The 16,801-nt window shown below is 47.7% G+C and overlaps 1 pseudogene; it reads right to left on the reverse strand.

Annotated features, from left to right (window-relative positions):
- Window positions 1–151: 151 nt before the first annotated feature.
- Window positions 152–16,801, reverse strand: part of LOC100446843 (succinate dehydrogenase [ubiquinone] flavoprotein subunit, mitochondrial-like) — a 43,625-nt pseudogene continuing 26,975 nt past the window's right edge.

Below are 16,801 nucleotides of genomic sequence, written 5' to 3' on the forward strand. Positions count from 1 at the left end.
AATAAAATCATCACACAGCTGTAGTCACGATCTTATTTCTCTCTGCCTTTGCAGAAGTCTTATGAAAATTCCAACTATGAATTTACTTTGTTGAGACTCCCAGAATACACATTCATCCCAACTCTTACTCCCCTCCTTAAAATCTTTTCACATATTCCCATCACCTGAGCATAAATGCCAGCTCCCATCCACAGCCCGAAGTGCCCAGCACGGCCCTGCCCTCTGCCCTGGTCTATGGTCTCCCCTCTTAAATGCCAGCACCATCCACAGCCCACAGTGCCCAGCACAGCCCTGCCCTCTGCCCTGCCCTCAGCTCTGGCCTAAGGTCTCTCCCCTGTGCTGTTCCCTTCCTGCCGGACAGGCCTCTGTCCGTTCCTCAAAACACACAGGCTCAGGCCTGACTCCAGGCCTTTGCCCTGCTGTGCTCTCTGCCTAGGGTGCCTTTCCCAGGCTCTGCATCCTCCTCTCAACCCACTGAGCTCCAGCCTGCTGGTCGCCCCTCAGGTGGATGAACACACGGTGTCCTCTTGTCCCGCCAGCTTTTGCACAGGCTCTTCTCTGTGACAGACACACACCCTCTCTATCGGGGTTTACTCTCTGAATACCATTCATCCTTGGAGTCTCCACTGAAATATCGCTCCCTGCCCACACCCCTCACTTGGGCTTCACCTTGGTTAGGTTGCCAACCCCCGTCTCCTGACTCCGGGAAGCTAGATGCTCTCCTAGCACTCGGAACTCGCCCATCGCCACATTTTGCACACCCGTGGTTACTGTGTTAGCTTGGTGCACAAGTCATCGCGGTTTTTGCCATTACTATTAATGAACTGCAGCACTGGCTCCTCCCCATTTCTTTTTTTTTTTTTTGCCATTACTTTTAATGACTGCTGCACCAACCTATTAGAATCATTTATAGTTATCCATCCATCATCTGCCTTCCCCTCTAGAAAGGATTTTCATGAGAATAGAGGCCAAATCTACTCAAATCACTCCACCTTCCCAGCACATGGTTTGTCAATAATCATTTACCAACTGACTGATAGAGCAATGCCTTCTCTGTTGCTGGGATGAGGCATATGACACGCCCCTTTGAAAGTCAATTCCATGGACAGTTGGCATTTGCTCTTCACTCCTGCACCCGTGGCGTGGCTGGCCTTAGGCTGATCTAGTCTGGCCTTGACTCCACGCTGACGATGGGAACCATGTCTGCTCCACACACCTCTCATCATGCAGCCAGAGCCGCCGTTCCCTGGGGCACGCGCATCTCATGGGGTAAATCAAGAGCCTTAGAGGGCAGGCCTGGCAGTGCCCACACATTCCAGGTTTCTGCTTGTGCCGTGTCTGTGAAAATCTCGTTGGCAGAAGAAAGTCACCCAACCACGAGCAACACCTATGGGATGGATAAGTCCATCCACCCTCCCTTGGGCCCTGGCAAGGTTGTGGCTATGTCATACTCTTACGGGGGGAGTGAAAAATTGAGGCCCAACATTAAATCACCCACGCAAGAAATGTCAGCCTCTGTCCCCACGCTGGAATCATTCTTCACCAGCGGGTTTGCCTCAATTCCCTTTGCAATGGTGTCTGCAGGTTTAGGCCAATGCTGTTCCCCGTGGAGGACAGAGAAGCCTCCATGGGCCTCCGTCTGTTGGGAAGAACAAGATATTAGCTTGGTGCAAAACCACCGCAAGCCCCAGGGGGCCCTTGCACCATGAGACAGGAGAGGGGCAGAGAACTGTGGGAAGTCAGGAAAGCTTGCATCCCCAGCCCCTCCCGTGCATCCCCAGCCCCTCCCCTGTGACCCCAGCACCAGCCCTCTCCCCTGCTTGCCCCATCTCTGCTTTCTTTTTTTCATGTTCTTTCTTTTTTTTGAGACAGGGTCTGGCTCTGTCACCCAGGCTGGAGTGCAATGGCACGATCTCGGCTTACTGCAACCTTCACCACCTGGGCTGAAGCAATTCTCCCTCCTCAGCCTCCCCAGTGGCTGGGACTATAGGTGCATGCCACCACACCCAGCTAATTTTTTTGTTAATTTTATTTATTTATTTATTTATTTATTTATTTTGTAGAGACAGGATTTGCCATGTTGCCCAGGCTGGTCTCAAATTCCTGAGCTCAAGTAATCCTCCCAACTCAGCCTCCCAAAGTGCTGGGATTACAGGCGTGAGCCACCGAGTCCAACCTACTTTATTTTTCTCTACAGTACTTGGAACCTTCTAATGTACTAAGGACACGTGTATTTTCTTTCTTTTTTGTCTTCCCTAGAACAGGAGCTTAATGTGGGCAGGTATTTTTGTTGATCTCATTTATCACCCTATCCCCAGTGCCTGGAACAGGGTCTGGCACATGAATGGTGTGTTCTAAATAAATATTTTTAATAGATAAATAAATGAAATATCCCACAAGAGAAAGCTAGTATCTGGAACTCACCCATCAACAGAACCTAACAGCCAAAGACCTTTAGCCTGTCTCTGCCTCTGAACACACCCAACCCCGGAGGAGCCAGCAGAGGAAAAACAGGAACAAAGGTGGGGAAGGGAGTGGGTGATGCCCACCAAGTAAGGAACCCTGAGGCTTAGGCCGAACCTGAGCTGGAGAAGGGACTAATCTAGGAACTGGGTGTGAGATTAAAGTTTAGATTTGTCTGGCCTGGATTTTGTAACACCTAAACAAGAGTTATTCTATGTTTTTTTTTTTTTTTTTTGAGATGGAGTCTCACTGTCCCCCAGGCTGGAGTGCAGTGGCGCTATCTCAGCTCACTGTAACCTCTGCCTCCTGGGTTCAAGTGATTCTCATGCCTCAGCCTCCCGAGTAGCTGGGATTACAGGCGCACACCACTATTCCCAGTTAATTTTGTATTTTTAGTAGAGATAGGGTTTCACCATGTTGGCTTCCTGGCTCACGCCTGTAATCCCAGCACTTTGGGAGGCCGAGCTGGGTGGATCATGAGGTCAGGACTTTGAGACCATCCTGGCAAACACGGTGAAACCCCGTCTCTACTAAAAATACAAAAAATTAGCTGGGCGTGTGGCAGGTGCCTGTAGTCCCGGCTACTCAGGAGGCTGAGGCAGGAGAATCGCTTGAACTCCAGATGCAGAGGTTACAGTGAGCCAAGATCAATGCCACTGCACTCCAGCCTGGGTGACAGAGCGAGCCTCCATCTCAAAAACAAACAAACAAACAAAAAACCTTCAAACGAATGTAACAATTATTATTTTTTTAAAGTACAGCTTTAAAAATGCCCCTTACAAATACATCAGTGTTATATTAAGGCAAACCTGCTTCAGAAGCACAAAGTTAATTTCTTATAATTCCAAGAAATATGTGAACGTTAAAAAAAATCCAAACACCCAAAAAGGGATCAAACTCAAGATACTTTGTAACATTTTATTGCAAAAAGAAGGGCAGAGAACAGTCTTCTTCTTCATACCTGTTCACCGCAGTAATTTTTGCAACTCTCCTTTGCAAAGAAATCTAATGAATGAATCAGCGTACAGCCACAAATACTATCTCAGTGCGGATTCACCTAGAATACAAGCACTCACAACCACAAATTTAACTGAAGTGACAAACCAGGCCATTTTGTAGCTTCAGTATTTCTATCAGTAATATATTAATTTCTTCAAATAGCCTAATAATTTAGTTCTACTATCAAAACAGAAGCCAATCTGGGAGAACATTATAGAAGTCAAACTAATTTGAATCATATTAGTATAGGAATTCATATTAGTATAGGCTAATAATTCATATTAGCAGAGGCGGGAGGATCGCTTGAAACTAGGAGTTTGAGACCAGCCTGGGCAAGACAGTGAGACTCCATTTCTAATTTTTTTTTTTAAATAAAGAAATTTAGAGAGGAGAAGGAAGCAGATTGATATGTGTCTATCCAAGGACAAATTTTGTGTGCCTGTACAGACAACGCAACTATGAACCTTCCTTCACGCAGCTCACAATCTAGCAGCGAGAGGAAACTACGAAAACATGAGCCCCCACGGTGAGGAAAAAGGCGCACATCAGAGAAAAGAAAAATGCTGCGATGATCCAATGGCAGGAGCAGCGCGCGTCCACTTTCTTTGTTTTTTTTTGAGATATGGTTTCCCTCTGTCTCCCAGGCTGGAGTGCAGTGGCTTGGTCTCAGCTCAATGCAGCCTCAACCTCCCAGGCTCAAGTGATCTTCCCATCTCAGCCTCCAAAGTAGCTGGGACTACAGGCAGGCATCACCACACTTGTTTAGTTTTTGTAGAAACAGGGTCTCACAATGTTGCCAAGGCTGGCATCCTGAAGGGTGGGTGCGGCTTCATCCTTCAGAGATGAAAGGCAGAAGAAGCTCAGAGCCCAACGCAAAGGGGTGGAGGACAATGGCGCCTTCAGAACAGAGTGGCTCAGCTGAGACATCCAGTAGGATGCCACCAGGCAGAGGTGTGGTGCAAAAAAACAGGGTCACAGGGTGAATGCTCACATGTGAGGAGCAAACCACCACAGAACACGACAGAAACACGGTGTACTAAATCAGGCTTCAAATCGCAGCCCTGCAACTTCAGACCTACCACAGGTAACCCAGAAAGGGAGCACGGACAGCACCGCCCACTGCCTGAGGCTATGAGATGGACCAGAAACCTGTGCTTACTAACAACCTGCCTTATCCTAGAAGGAATTCAGGAAACACAAAGACACTCACAGTACAGCAAAATAAAGTAAATGTGAATCATGATGGCTGAGGAGAAAGTGAAGAGTCTAAGACTATGTCATAAAGTTTACCTCTACTCTAAACTCTCATTACTGGTGAGCCAACAATCTGACTTTAAGTTTTCTAGCAGCTAAATTGAAGAGGAAAATGTAATCAGGTAAAGGTTTATAAGATGCAAACAAAACAGAACAGCCACCACAGTTGCTGAGAACACACGCAGCTCCAGCTCCAGGAGAAACAGGGTGGCCATCTCCTGGGGCTGCCCCACAGCAGGCGTGTGAGCCCCAAAGCCAGCATGTCTCAGGGTGAACGGTGACTACGGGCTTCATGGGACCACATGCCTCCAGCACAAGCTGAGGAAATCTCCCAGGGCAATTCAAGGAACAGGGTCTCACAATGTTGCCCAGGCTGGTCTGAAACTCCTGGGCTCAAGCGATACCCCTGCCTCAGCCTCCCAAAGTGTTGGGAGGTCAGATGTGAGCCACTGCATCTGGCCCCGCATGCACTTTATAAAGAGGAGGGGCCAGATGCATCCTGAAGGGCGGGTGGGGCTTCATCCTGCAGAGATGAAAGGCAGAGGAGGCTCAGAGCCCAAGGTGAAGGGGGGCGTCTAAGAAAATGACTCCATTGGGACCACGGTGAGAGGGTCCCGATACACAGCTTGGGTTAAGCCAGACACTGATTTCAAAATATCTCAGGAATGGTGGACTCGGCACCTGTCAGGCAGTTCTCTCTCTCAAGCAGGCTCCTGGTAGATATTTAGTAGCAGCTGAAATCAAGATTATGTTCTGACTGACACTTGCTGATGGTTAAAGAGCTATATATGCTTTGAGGACCAGATGAACTGGGGCAGGACTAACGCCCTCTGGTGAAAATAATACGGGAACCCAAACACACAAGTCAGAGCGGGAGGTGTCTCCCCCATCCCCAAACAATAATGCTGACCTTGGATTTGGGTTAAGTGCCTAGCCCAGCGTGTGAGTGTTCAGTAAGTGGAAACCATCAACACCGTCATCAGGTAATGGAAAACCATCAAAGCTTTGAGCTGGCTTGTTAGCCAACAACAGTAGTAGTGTATCAGCTACTACTAATATTCACAGCTGACAATTACTGAGCACTTGCTCTGTGCCAGGAATCACGGGAAGCACCTCACATGCATTTCCTCAATACTCCCTCCCAGTAACGGCGAGGACACAAAACTGGTAGAGCCAGGACTGGAATCCAGGCAGACCACAAAGCACTCCAGTGGAGCCTGCCAAGGTGGGCAGGCTATCATGCTAATGAGGTCCAGTATTTGACCACCACTCCTAGTTCAGCAAGTTTAACAGAAAACCTAAAACTAAACCTAAAATCTAAAAATTTCAGCAAATGCATAAAAAGCAGGCTGTTAAAATGGATCATAAATCTTGCATCACTCACTGGAAACCCACTCAAAATAAACGTCTCTGAGACATGGCCTCTGAGGAGGGCACTCCGTGTGGCTCGTATCACCCTGGTGACAAACCACTTGCATCTGACCATATTTAACAGATGATGCACGGAGCCATTTGCATCCACTGTGGTCAACATTTAGGAAGTTTTAAGCTAAGATTTGCCAAACTGTAGCCTACTGGATTCCAGGTTCTCTTGACATCTCTTTCTAGTAGCCATGTCTTGCACTTCCCGAGCATAAATGAACTGAGATGCAAATTAAAAAAGGAGAATTTAAGAATAATGAAAAGAGAAAAATCAAGAAAGCACAATCACTAGTGTAGAGATAACAGAATTTCTGAATTTCCTGAAAACAATCTATATAAATGCATGTGAAATAATACACCGGCATCCGTGGCCCACACGTCACATATTAGGAACTGATGTCATAATATAAGGTAAACATGTTACTCTGAAAACACAAATCCTCACAAATCATTAGGCAGTAAGGCTGAATCCAGCACCCCCCACCCACAGTGCAGTGAGATAGTGTCTAGCAGCCATAGTGCTCCCCGCACCACAGTTCAGTCTCTGGCAACATCAGATACTTCCCACTAATAACGAGGAGGCTTTCAACATTTTCACAACATCTCAAAACTGACCCCTTTTCTAGCTTAAATGGCACGGATCTGGAAAGGCAAACTATACACAGCATCAGAAAAGATGACTGCCCCTGAGGGATTACAGAAAAAGCAGCAGTCAGGTGTTCAATGAAGTAAAATGTATCCAATGACAGCTCAGGGGAGGGGGATCAGTTGAGCTGAAACTGGCAAGAACGTAACTCCAGGGAGCTCACAACACGCAAGGACCCGGATTTCCCGCTGCCTGAACGCCAAGTATTCGCACACTGGTAAGAACACCTCCCCATAACTCCCCTGCCAGCGCCTCCAAAACCCCCAATCCTTTCCCCAGGAACCCAGTCCCAGTTTCTGCAGTTCCTGTAACAGCCACGTTCCCACACAAGTGCTGCCTGAGCTTCCCAAGCCCTCCAACAATCACCCTCCAGTGCCCTCGAAGGTCTATTCAGAGAAGTCACCAAGATGCAGTCACCGAGGAAATTCAAGGACGTCCAACTTACCAAAAGGCTTTCGGCTGTACAGAGCTAACCTTCCTATTCCCCTCCTAAACCTACAACCTAGTTTTCATTTCTCAAGAAGCCTTTCCCTGTGCTCACGCACGCAGTTGTTAGCTGGCTCGGTGAGGCACTCCAAGCAGTAACAGCGGTAGCCACAAAATAAACCAGAAGCATCTCCACCATGAAGCAGTAATAATAATTTGTCCTAATGATTCCTTTGTCCTTGGAAAATCAACTTCAGAAAGAAAGTTATCCACTGTGAGCAGGGCAGACTAGCGGCTTCTTGGTCTGGAGGCCCAGGTCCCACTGGCCCACTCACCGCTGGAGACAGCTTGCTAAAGCTCGGTGTCTGATATCACTCCACTCCTGTCTTTATCAACCCTACAACATCAAGAAGACCAAATAAGCTGGCAATCGAAACTTCAGGAAAAGCAAAACAAACATCTCCTGTCAACCCTGCACCAACTCTGGAAGGCTCCCTCCTGGAACCTCCGCCTCTCCCATCCCGCTGAGGAGTACAGGGGAATCAAGGAAGTGCCCCAGGAGCTGACGTCCAAGTGTGGTCTTCGCCTAAGACGACAATCATCTTTCTCTTTTTCCACCTCAATCCTTCCCTTCCTTCTCCTCCTGGCCTGTCTGAATTCGCATTTGCACCAGTTTCCCTTTCTCACAAACAAGAAAATATTCCCTCAGATAACTAAGCCATTCCCTGGCCATGAGTCACTACAGTTTCGGTCATTCATTCAGTGGAAAAGCGATCAGGGACAGAAGGCACCGCCATAAAGGTCACCTGGCCTGACCAGACGCCAGGTCGCTGCTTCTTCCTTGGCTGCTGACATTTTAACAGTGGTCCAGGCAGTCTGTTTCCGCTTTCCCCAAACAAGCACCCTGGAGAACCACCCCGACGGCTCCTGAGGCGAGAAAAAGGGCCTAGCCCACTGCAACCTCGTCTCCCGGGTTCAAGCGACTCTCCTGCCTCAGCCTCCTGAGTAACTGGGATTACAGGCATCCACCATCATGCCTGGCTAATTTTTATGATCTTTAGAGATGGGGTTTCACTATGTTGGCCAGGCTGGGACAATTCTTAAACTGTCATTCTTTACTCACTTATTTGCAGGAATTCTTCGTAAAGAACTTTCCCTAATCAACAAGGTTTCCCTGAATTGCCATTTGTAGAGAGAAGGCAGGATAATCGCTGATCTTCCTTCAAGTGTCCATTCCCAGTGTTAGGAGTTAGTGCCCTGGGTACCTCCAAGAGTGACCAATTACACGTGTTTGTTTGGTTGGTTTTGGCTTTGAAACCATCACTATGAATTCATGGTTTTCATGTATTAGAGACCACTTTCTAGGTGCTTGATGTGTCTACTGCTACTGGGGCAGAGCTAGGAAATGTGTCTACTGTAAAAGAACAACAAATGAGTTCACGCTTATATTTCTATTTCGAATTTAGTATATGGTTTTACACCTTTTTCTCAGAAAAATCTTGTTTTATTTTTTGACATAGAGTTTTGTTCCTGTTGCCCAGGCTGAAGTGCATGGCACAATCTCGGCTCACTGCAATCTCCGCCTCCTGATTCAAGCGATTCTCCTGCCTCAGCCTCCCGAATAGCTGGGATTACAGGCACCTGCCACCATGCCCAGCTAATTTTTCAATTTTAATAGAGATGGGGTTTCACCATGTTGGCCAGGCTGGTCTCAAACTCCTGGCCTCAGGTGATCTGCCCGCCTCGGCCTCCCAAAGTGCTGGGATTACAGGCGTGAGCCACCGCACGTGGCCAGAAAAATCTTCATTTTACCATTAACATAATTAATTAGCTTTAACTGCCACCCCACATAATTTCAAAGGATTAATACCAATAAGACGAGTGACAAGGAGATGACTGATTGAAATTTAGGATTTAGTGGCTCTATTTGTCTTTAGACTATGGCTCACTAAATCTGCACACTTGAAGTGCTGTGTTCTAGCGATGCTCTGACAACACACGAAGTAATAGGCTGCGTGACCGTCACCAGCCTGATGTGCAGTTGGGCTGCAGAAACCCGTGATGCTGCCTAGCCCAGCCAGCCCCACGTACTCCTCAGACTCAAACTCCATTCTGACACCACCAGCACCTGGGACGCTGCCTAGGGGCTTCTCCGGTGGCAGGAACACGTCCTGGAGCAGGCCAGGGGTTCCCGGAATTGACCATCCTGAACCTGTGCAGCGTGGGCTGTTGAAGGAACACACCAGCTCCCACAGTGAGCACAGGCCCAGCTGCCCATGTGGGACCCGGCTCCTGGATACCCCATGCCTCCGCCTCTTTCCTCTCTCACCTCCCACTTCCCTTCAGCTGCTGCTCAGGGCCACCTTGCAAATTTTGGTCTCAGGGTTGGTGCCTGTAGAATGCAATCCAAGGAATTTAGATTCATTCATTTCAGATACTATTCTTTCAATTTTAGGGACTATCTTAAAAACTTAGTTTGGTAATATGTAAAACACTTACAATTTCAAAGTCCAGATATTACTTCAGAGTCTATTTCGGTCTCACTTCCACCACTGACCCCTGTCCTCCACAGCAACCACTTTAGATTTTTATCTTTGTACTGTTTTAAGAAAAAGCAAATATATATTTGCATTATATGATATGTACTCTGCCCCTTATCCATAGGCCTTCCTCATTCCTCCTTCTGGTACTGAGTTCCCCACTGCACGAATTAATGTTCCTAATCCCCTACTGATGGACATTTTGATTGTTTCCAGTTTTACAAAGGCCACAGTGAAGAACTTGGTTGCAAACACATTCAGGCTGTGAAAAGAACTCTGTGTGTAAACTCCTTTCATTTCTTTGCCAGAGTTTTTTTTGAGGCAGGTTCTAGAATTGCTGAGTCAAAGGGCAAATGTCAGGTAGTTTTGTTAGACGCTGCCAAATCCTCTTCCATGAGGCTGCAACGTTCTGCATTCCACAGTGACGTATGAGAGTCCCTGTAACCCACAGCTTCACAAACAAAGCATGACAGCAAACCTGCACGTTTACCCATCACACAGTTGAGTAATTTTATCCTAGTTTCACTTTTTTTTTTTGGTTAGCATTTTTATTACCAGCTTTTTCGTGGCGTAATGCGCAGAAGGTAATGAACACATTCTACCTGCAAGCTTCTTCCCGTGCCTTTGGAATCTGCTCCTGCCGGTCTGCAGGGAACCACGGATCTGCTTTCCGTCACGTAGGAGGCATTCTCGACACCTTCTGTACACAGCCTCTACTTTATTTGGCTTCTCTTATGCAGCGTAGTGACTTTCAGATTTATTCAAGCTGCTGCGTGTGCCAACAGTCCACTCCTTCCTAGTGCTGAGGCCCCCATCACATGAGCACAACTGTTTTCTGTGTGTGATGTGTTGTTCTCTGGCTGTGCACTGCCAAAAGAGACATCATTAAAAAAAAAATCTAAATATAATGTAAACCCTGCCTTGTCTTAAGAAAAGTTTTTCTGGCAGTGGCTCACACCTATAATCCCAATACTCTGGGAGGCTGAGGCAGGAGGACTCCTTGAGCCCAGGAGTTTAAGACCAGCCTGGGCAAGATGGTGAAACCCTGTCTCTAAAAATTAGCCAGGCATGGTGGCTCACACCTGTAGTCTCAGCTCCTAGGGAGGTTGAGGTGGGAAGATTGCTGGAGCCCAGGAGGTGGAGGTTGCAGTGAGCTGAGATCACACCACTGCAGTCCAGCCTGGGCAGCATGGCAAGACTCTGTCTCTACCAAGAAAAAAAAAAATTAAGAGAAGGAAAAACAAAAGGTTTTTCTTACCAAAAATACACTTTAAGGAACAAATTTATCATATTAAGTTGGTGCAAAAGTAATTCTGGCTTTTACCATTGAAAGCAATAGCAAAAACCGCAATTACGTTTGCTCCAACCTAATATTATTTTCTAATGACAAACTTGGAAATAACTATCATTGTTCTCTAAAGACAACAGCCTAAAAATAAAGCAGCAGCCCATTTACTTCTATGCCAGTTCTTTCAGCATTTGGTTATTTAAACTGGCGGTCCCTAACCTTTTTGGCACGAGGGACTGGTTTCATGGAAGACACTTTTTCCACTGACAAGTGTGGGGATGGTTTGGAGATGAAACGGTTCCACCTCAGATCATCAGCATTAGATTCTCCTAAGTGGGGCATAACCTAGATCCTTCGCATGCACAGTTCACAATAGGGTTCCACTCCTGAGAATCTAATGCCACCACTTATCTGACACGGGGCGGAGCTCACACAGTAATGATCTGACAGGGGGCGGAGCTCACACACTAATGCTCTGACAGGAGGCGGAGCTCAGACAGTAATGATGTAACAGGGGCGGAGCTCACACAGTAATGATCTGACAGGGGGCGGAGCTCACACACTAATGCTCTGACAGGAGGCAGAGCTCAGACAGTAATGATGTAATGGGGGCGGGGCTCACACAGTAATGCTCTGACAGGGGGCGGAGCTCAGACAGTAATGATGTAACAGGGGCGGAGCTCACACAGTAATGCTCTGACAGGAGGTGGAGCTCACACAGTAATGCTCTCACGGGGGGTGGAGCTCACACAGTAATACTCTGTCAGGGGGCAGAGCTCACACAGTAATGCTCTGACAGGAGGTGGAGCTCAGACAGTAATGCTCTGACAGGGAGCGGAGCTCAGACAGTAATGCTCTGACAGGGGGCGGAGCTCACACAGTAATGCTCTGGCAGGGGACAGAGCTCACACAGTAATACTCTGTCAGGGGGCGGAGCTCACACAGTAATACTCTGTCAGGGGGTGGAGCTCACACAGTAATACTCTGTCAGGGGGAGGAGCTCACACAGTAATGCTCTGGCAGGGGACAGAGCTCACACAGTAATACTCTGTCAGGGGGTGGAGCTCACACAGTAATGCTCTGTCAGGGGGCGGAGCTCACACAGTAATGCTCTGGCAGGGGGCGGAGCTCACACAGTAATGCTCTGTCAGGGGGCGGAGCTCACACAGTAATGCTCTGGCAGGGGGCGGAGCTCACACAGTAATGCTCTGTCAGGGGGCGGAGCTCACACAGTAATGCTCTGGCAGGGGGCGGAGCTCACACAGTAATGCTCTGGCAGGGGGCGGAGCTCACACAGTAATGCTCTGGCAGGGGGCGGAGCTCACACATTAATGCTCACTGGCCGGCTGCTCACCTCCTACTGTGTGGCCTGGTTCCTAACAGGCCATGGACTGGTAACAATCTGTGGCCTGGGGATTGGGGACCCCTGATTTAAATAATCGAGGACACACTCACCTAGTAAACCATCTGCCAACAAAAAGGAGGAAAGGCACCAACATTAATTTGAACTTAGAAATAAACTACAAGGCCAGGCATGGTGGTTCACACCTATAATTCTAGCACTTCAGGAGGCCAAGGAGGGACGATCACTTCAGCCCAGCAGTTTGAGACCAGCCTAGGCAACACAGTGAGACCCTGTCCCTACAATTACAAAATAAATGAGCTGAGCATGGTGGCGCACACCTGTAGCCCCAACTACTCAGAAGGCTGAGTTGGAAAGATCACCTGACTGCCCAGGAGTTTGACGCTGCAGTGAGCTGAGACTGCACCACTACATCGATCCTGTCTCAAAACAACAAAAAAACAAACTACAACAAAATATCTGGATTTTGATGTCACAGAATACAAAGATAATTACATTTGATTTTTAGGTCAACAAATATGACTAAAGTCACAACAGTAAAATATTTTAAATGGATTTGGAAATAAAAGAAAGTTTGTTTGTTTCTATTTTATTTAAGAGCTGTGCCCAGTTTTATCGTGTCACAAGAATGAAGCAGGGACAAAGCTAAGTGCCACGCTCCCTGGCCACTGGGTTCCTGGCAAGCTCCCGGCCACCGGGTGTCAATCTCCCCTCAATGTACTCCTTCTTCCCCAGAGTGCAGAAGTGTATAAAGACAGTTATGACATGGACACATCCATGAGCTATTATACATAATTAGAAAAGCTGATTCTGTCATCACCGCATCTTGTCTCATCAGTAGGAGCGAATGGCCGGGGGGACGGTGGCACAGTCAGCCTCATTCAAAGTTTTGTCGATTACGGGTCTATATTCCAGGGTGACCTTGAAAAGAAGAGTCAGTGGTAAGTTAAGCACAAAAATGTACAAAAAGCCATCTCTTGTGTTCCTTTTGAAAAATTTTAACTATAAAAGTAGATTTACAGCATGTGAACTTTAAGGTATTTGCTGCAGTATTTTCCAATAACAAATTCAAAAATGATCTACATGCGCAACAGGGGACAGTAAATGACGGCAGATCCGTAGAGTGGAACGGAGCAATGAAAATGACACTGTACCAGACTCTCAGTGCTTTACAAAAATGCTCCCATCATGTAAAGTGGGAGAACCCTTGTCTATATGAAGACACTTGATGTTTAAATTATCTACTTCCAGTTTCTCTACTTCAAAGTAAATACTTATATAGGTAGAACATCCCTAATCCAAACATCTGAAATTCTCCCAAATCTGAAACTTTCTGAACACCAACATGACATTCAAAAGAAATGTGCTATGGAGTCAGATCTTCCGATTAGGGATGCTCAGACAGTAAGTATAATGCAAACATTCCAAAGTCTGAACAAGCCTGAAATCCAAAACACTTCTGGTCCCAACGGTTTCAGAGAAGGAATACTCAAGCCGTGTATTAAATATGCACACACAGGAAAAGGTAGGCACATATACAAAGAAATTTAAACCATAATGGGTCATCTCTGGTTAGTGAGCTCTTATTTCAATCTCTTTGTACTTTCTAAAATGAGTATGTATTTCTCGAAAAATCACTGAAACTGGCTGGGCGTGTTGGTTTGTGCCTGTTGGGGAGGCCAAGACACGTGGATCACTTGAGACTAGCCTGGGCAACGCAACAAAACCCCGTCTCTACCAAACATACAAAAACTAGCCAGGCATGGTGGCATGGTGGCATGTGCCCGGGAGGCTGAGGTGGGAGGATCACCTGAGCCCAGGGGAGGTTGAGGTTGCAGTGAGACGAGATCGAGCCACCACATTTCAGCCTGGGCAACAGAGACGAGACTCTATCTCAGAAAAACAAAAACAAAACAAAAAACCCGAACCCGGAAACATTAAAAATAGACTTGTGCTAAGCGAGTGAAGTGTGATTTCTATACACTATCAGGAAACGGTCTTCATGATAAATCCTGAAAATGACCTACTGCCTGAGTCACAGACACACTAGATGATAGTGAGGGTCCAAAGGTAACTTCCACAGACACAGCTAAGTGATTATACGACTATCTCTTTCAAGATACGAAAAGCTTCAGGGTAAAAGCTTTCTATCTTTGTTATTTCTGAATCTCAATGCCCAGCGGAAATGCGACACGGGTGAACTGCGCCTGTGTGGAACAAGGCTGCAACTCCCCTACCAAACCCTCAGCTGGCTGTTCCCAGGATGCTGCTTACCCCAACCCCCTCCTCAATTTCTTTTTTTAGAGACGGAGTCTCGCTCAGTCGCCCAGGCTGGAGTGTGGTGGCGCAATCTCGGCTCACTGCAAGCTCCGCCTCCTGGGTTCACGCCATTCTCCCGCTTCAGCCTCCAGAGTAGCTGGGACTACAGGCGCCCACCACTACACCTGGCTGATTTTTTTCTATTTTTAGTAGAGACAGGGTTCCCCTCCTCCATTTCTGCCCTTCTCTGCTTGCTCAGTGCCCAAGGGATGCTAAGGGCTGCACCACATCCCCTCAGCTCCCCTGCAGACACTTCCAGTTGGCCCAGCCCATGGGAGGAGAGGGGAGGGGTCTCTTCTGGGTTCCCTTGGCTTGGGACTGGTTTCTGGTAGTGGCTGTGTCCCCACCCCACAGATGCTGACTTTCTCGCCAGGTCCACAATCATCATCTCTTCCCCTGCCACCAGGCCTTGGACACTTGCTCCTGCCCAGTGACTTCCATCTGGCCCACACCATGGAGCAACCCTTCCTTAAGGCTCCTCTGAACCACCTGCAGGCACTGGATTCTGTTTCCAGCCCGAAGCCTGACTGCTGTCAGAGTGCCTTTTTCAGTGGTGCCTCAAATCTGTCAGGAGTTGATTTAAATCTGGCCTGCTCCTCTCCGTTCACCATCAGCAAGGCCAGCCCGCAGAACTGGGCGGGGCCGTGTGGGTGCTGGGCTGTGGTGAGAACGAGCTCCACACTGACCTTCCCAGTGCTGACGTCCACATAGGACAGGGTGTGCTTCCTCCAGTGCTCCTCAAAGGGCTTCTTCTGTTGCCCCTGGATGGGCTTGGAGTGATCGAACTCATTAATCCACACCTGAGGCCAGAAACACCATCACATTTCTCATTACTCTAACAGAGCAATACAGAAAAAACACAGGAAACATTAAAATGATCTAAGAGACAAATGCCCTAGAACTCATTCCATTTCCACTTCAGCCCAGGAGGTTGGCGCCATCAACACGTTCAGAACCCACAGAGGCCACATGGCTGGCCAGGGGTGTGCAGCCAGCAGTGAGTCCAGAGTAATCCACGTCCGCGTGTTCCCTTAGACATCCTTTATGTACCTAGGAGTTTATCAAATACTTCGTCTTTTTGCTCCATGCACTAGGAGACTACCTCAATCCTTTCTTTCAGCCTGTTTGTATTTAAAAATTTTGTTTTTCTTTTGAGACAGGGTCTCGCTATGTCATCTGGGCTGGAGTGCAATGGTGTGATCACAGCTCACCAGAGCCTTGACTTCCCGGGCTCAATCATCCTGCCTCAGCCTCCTGGGCAGCTGGTACTTCAGGCATGTACCACCACGCCTGGCTAATTTTTTAATTTTCGTAGAGACAGTTTTCGCCATGTTGCCCAGGCTGGTCTAGAATTCTGGGGCTCAAGTGACCTGCCTGCCTCAGCCTCCCAAATGCTGGGATTACAGGTGGGAGCCACTGCACCTGGCTTCTATTCTAATTAAAACTCGTCACCAACTAAATTTATGCTCCTGGTCAGGGACAGTGGCTCATGCCTGTATTCCTAGCACTTTGGGAGGCCAATGTGGGTGGTTCACTTGAGATCAGGAGTTCGAGACCAGCCCGGCCAACATGGTGAAACCCTGTCTCTACTGAAAATACAAAATTAGCCAGGCATGATGGCATGCGTCTGTAATCCCAGCTACTTGGGAGGCTGAGGCAGGAGAATCACTTGAACCCGGGAGGCAGAGGTTGCAGTGAGCTGAGATGGCACCGCTGCACTCCAGCCTGGGGGACAGTGAGACTCCATCTCAAAAAAATAAAAATAAAAATAATAAATTTATTATTATTCTGTATTCTGGCAAACACGGATTCATATACTTTGCAGGAAAGACTCTTAATACGTATAATGAGACGAGCAAGTTCTGAGCAGTGATCACAGCCATCAGCATATTCTAGTGGAGGGTAAATCAGTAAAATTTCATGGTGAATAAAAATGATTTTCCCATTCACCGTGTTCGGCTGACTGGAAAGGCTGACAGCCGCCCACACACCGTCCTGAACCAGCCTGTGTGCCTGCCTTGTGGAGCCTTTGTCCTTTTGCTGATGTGGTTTGTCCTGAACTTGCATTTGCACCGTAAGCT

Source organism: Pongo abelii, chromosome 2, assembly GCF_028885655.2.
Source record: "Pongo abelii isolate AG06213 chromosome 2, NHGRI_mPonAbe1-v2.0_pri, whole genome shotgun sequence".
NCBI classification, from domain to species: Eukaryota; Metazoa; Chordata; class Mammalia; order Primates; family Hominidae; genus Pongo; species Pongo abelii.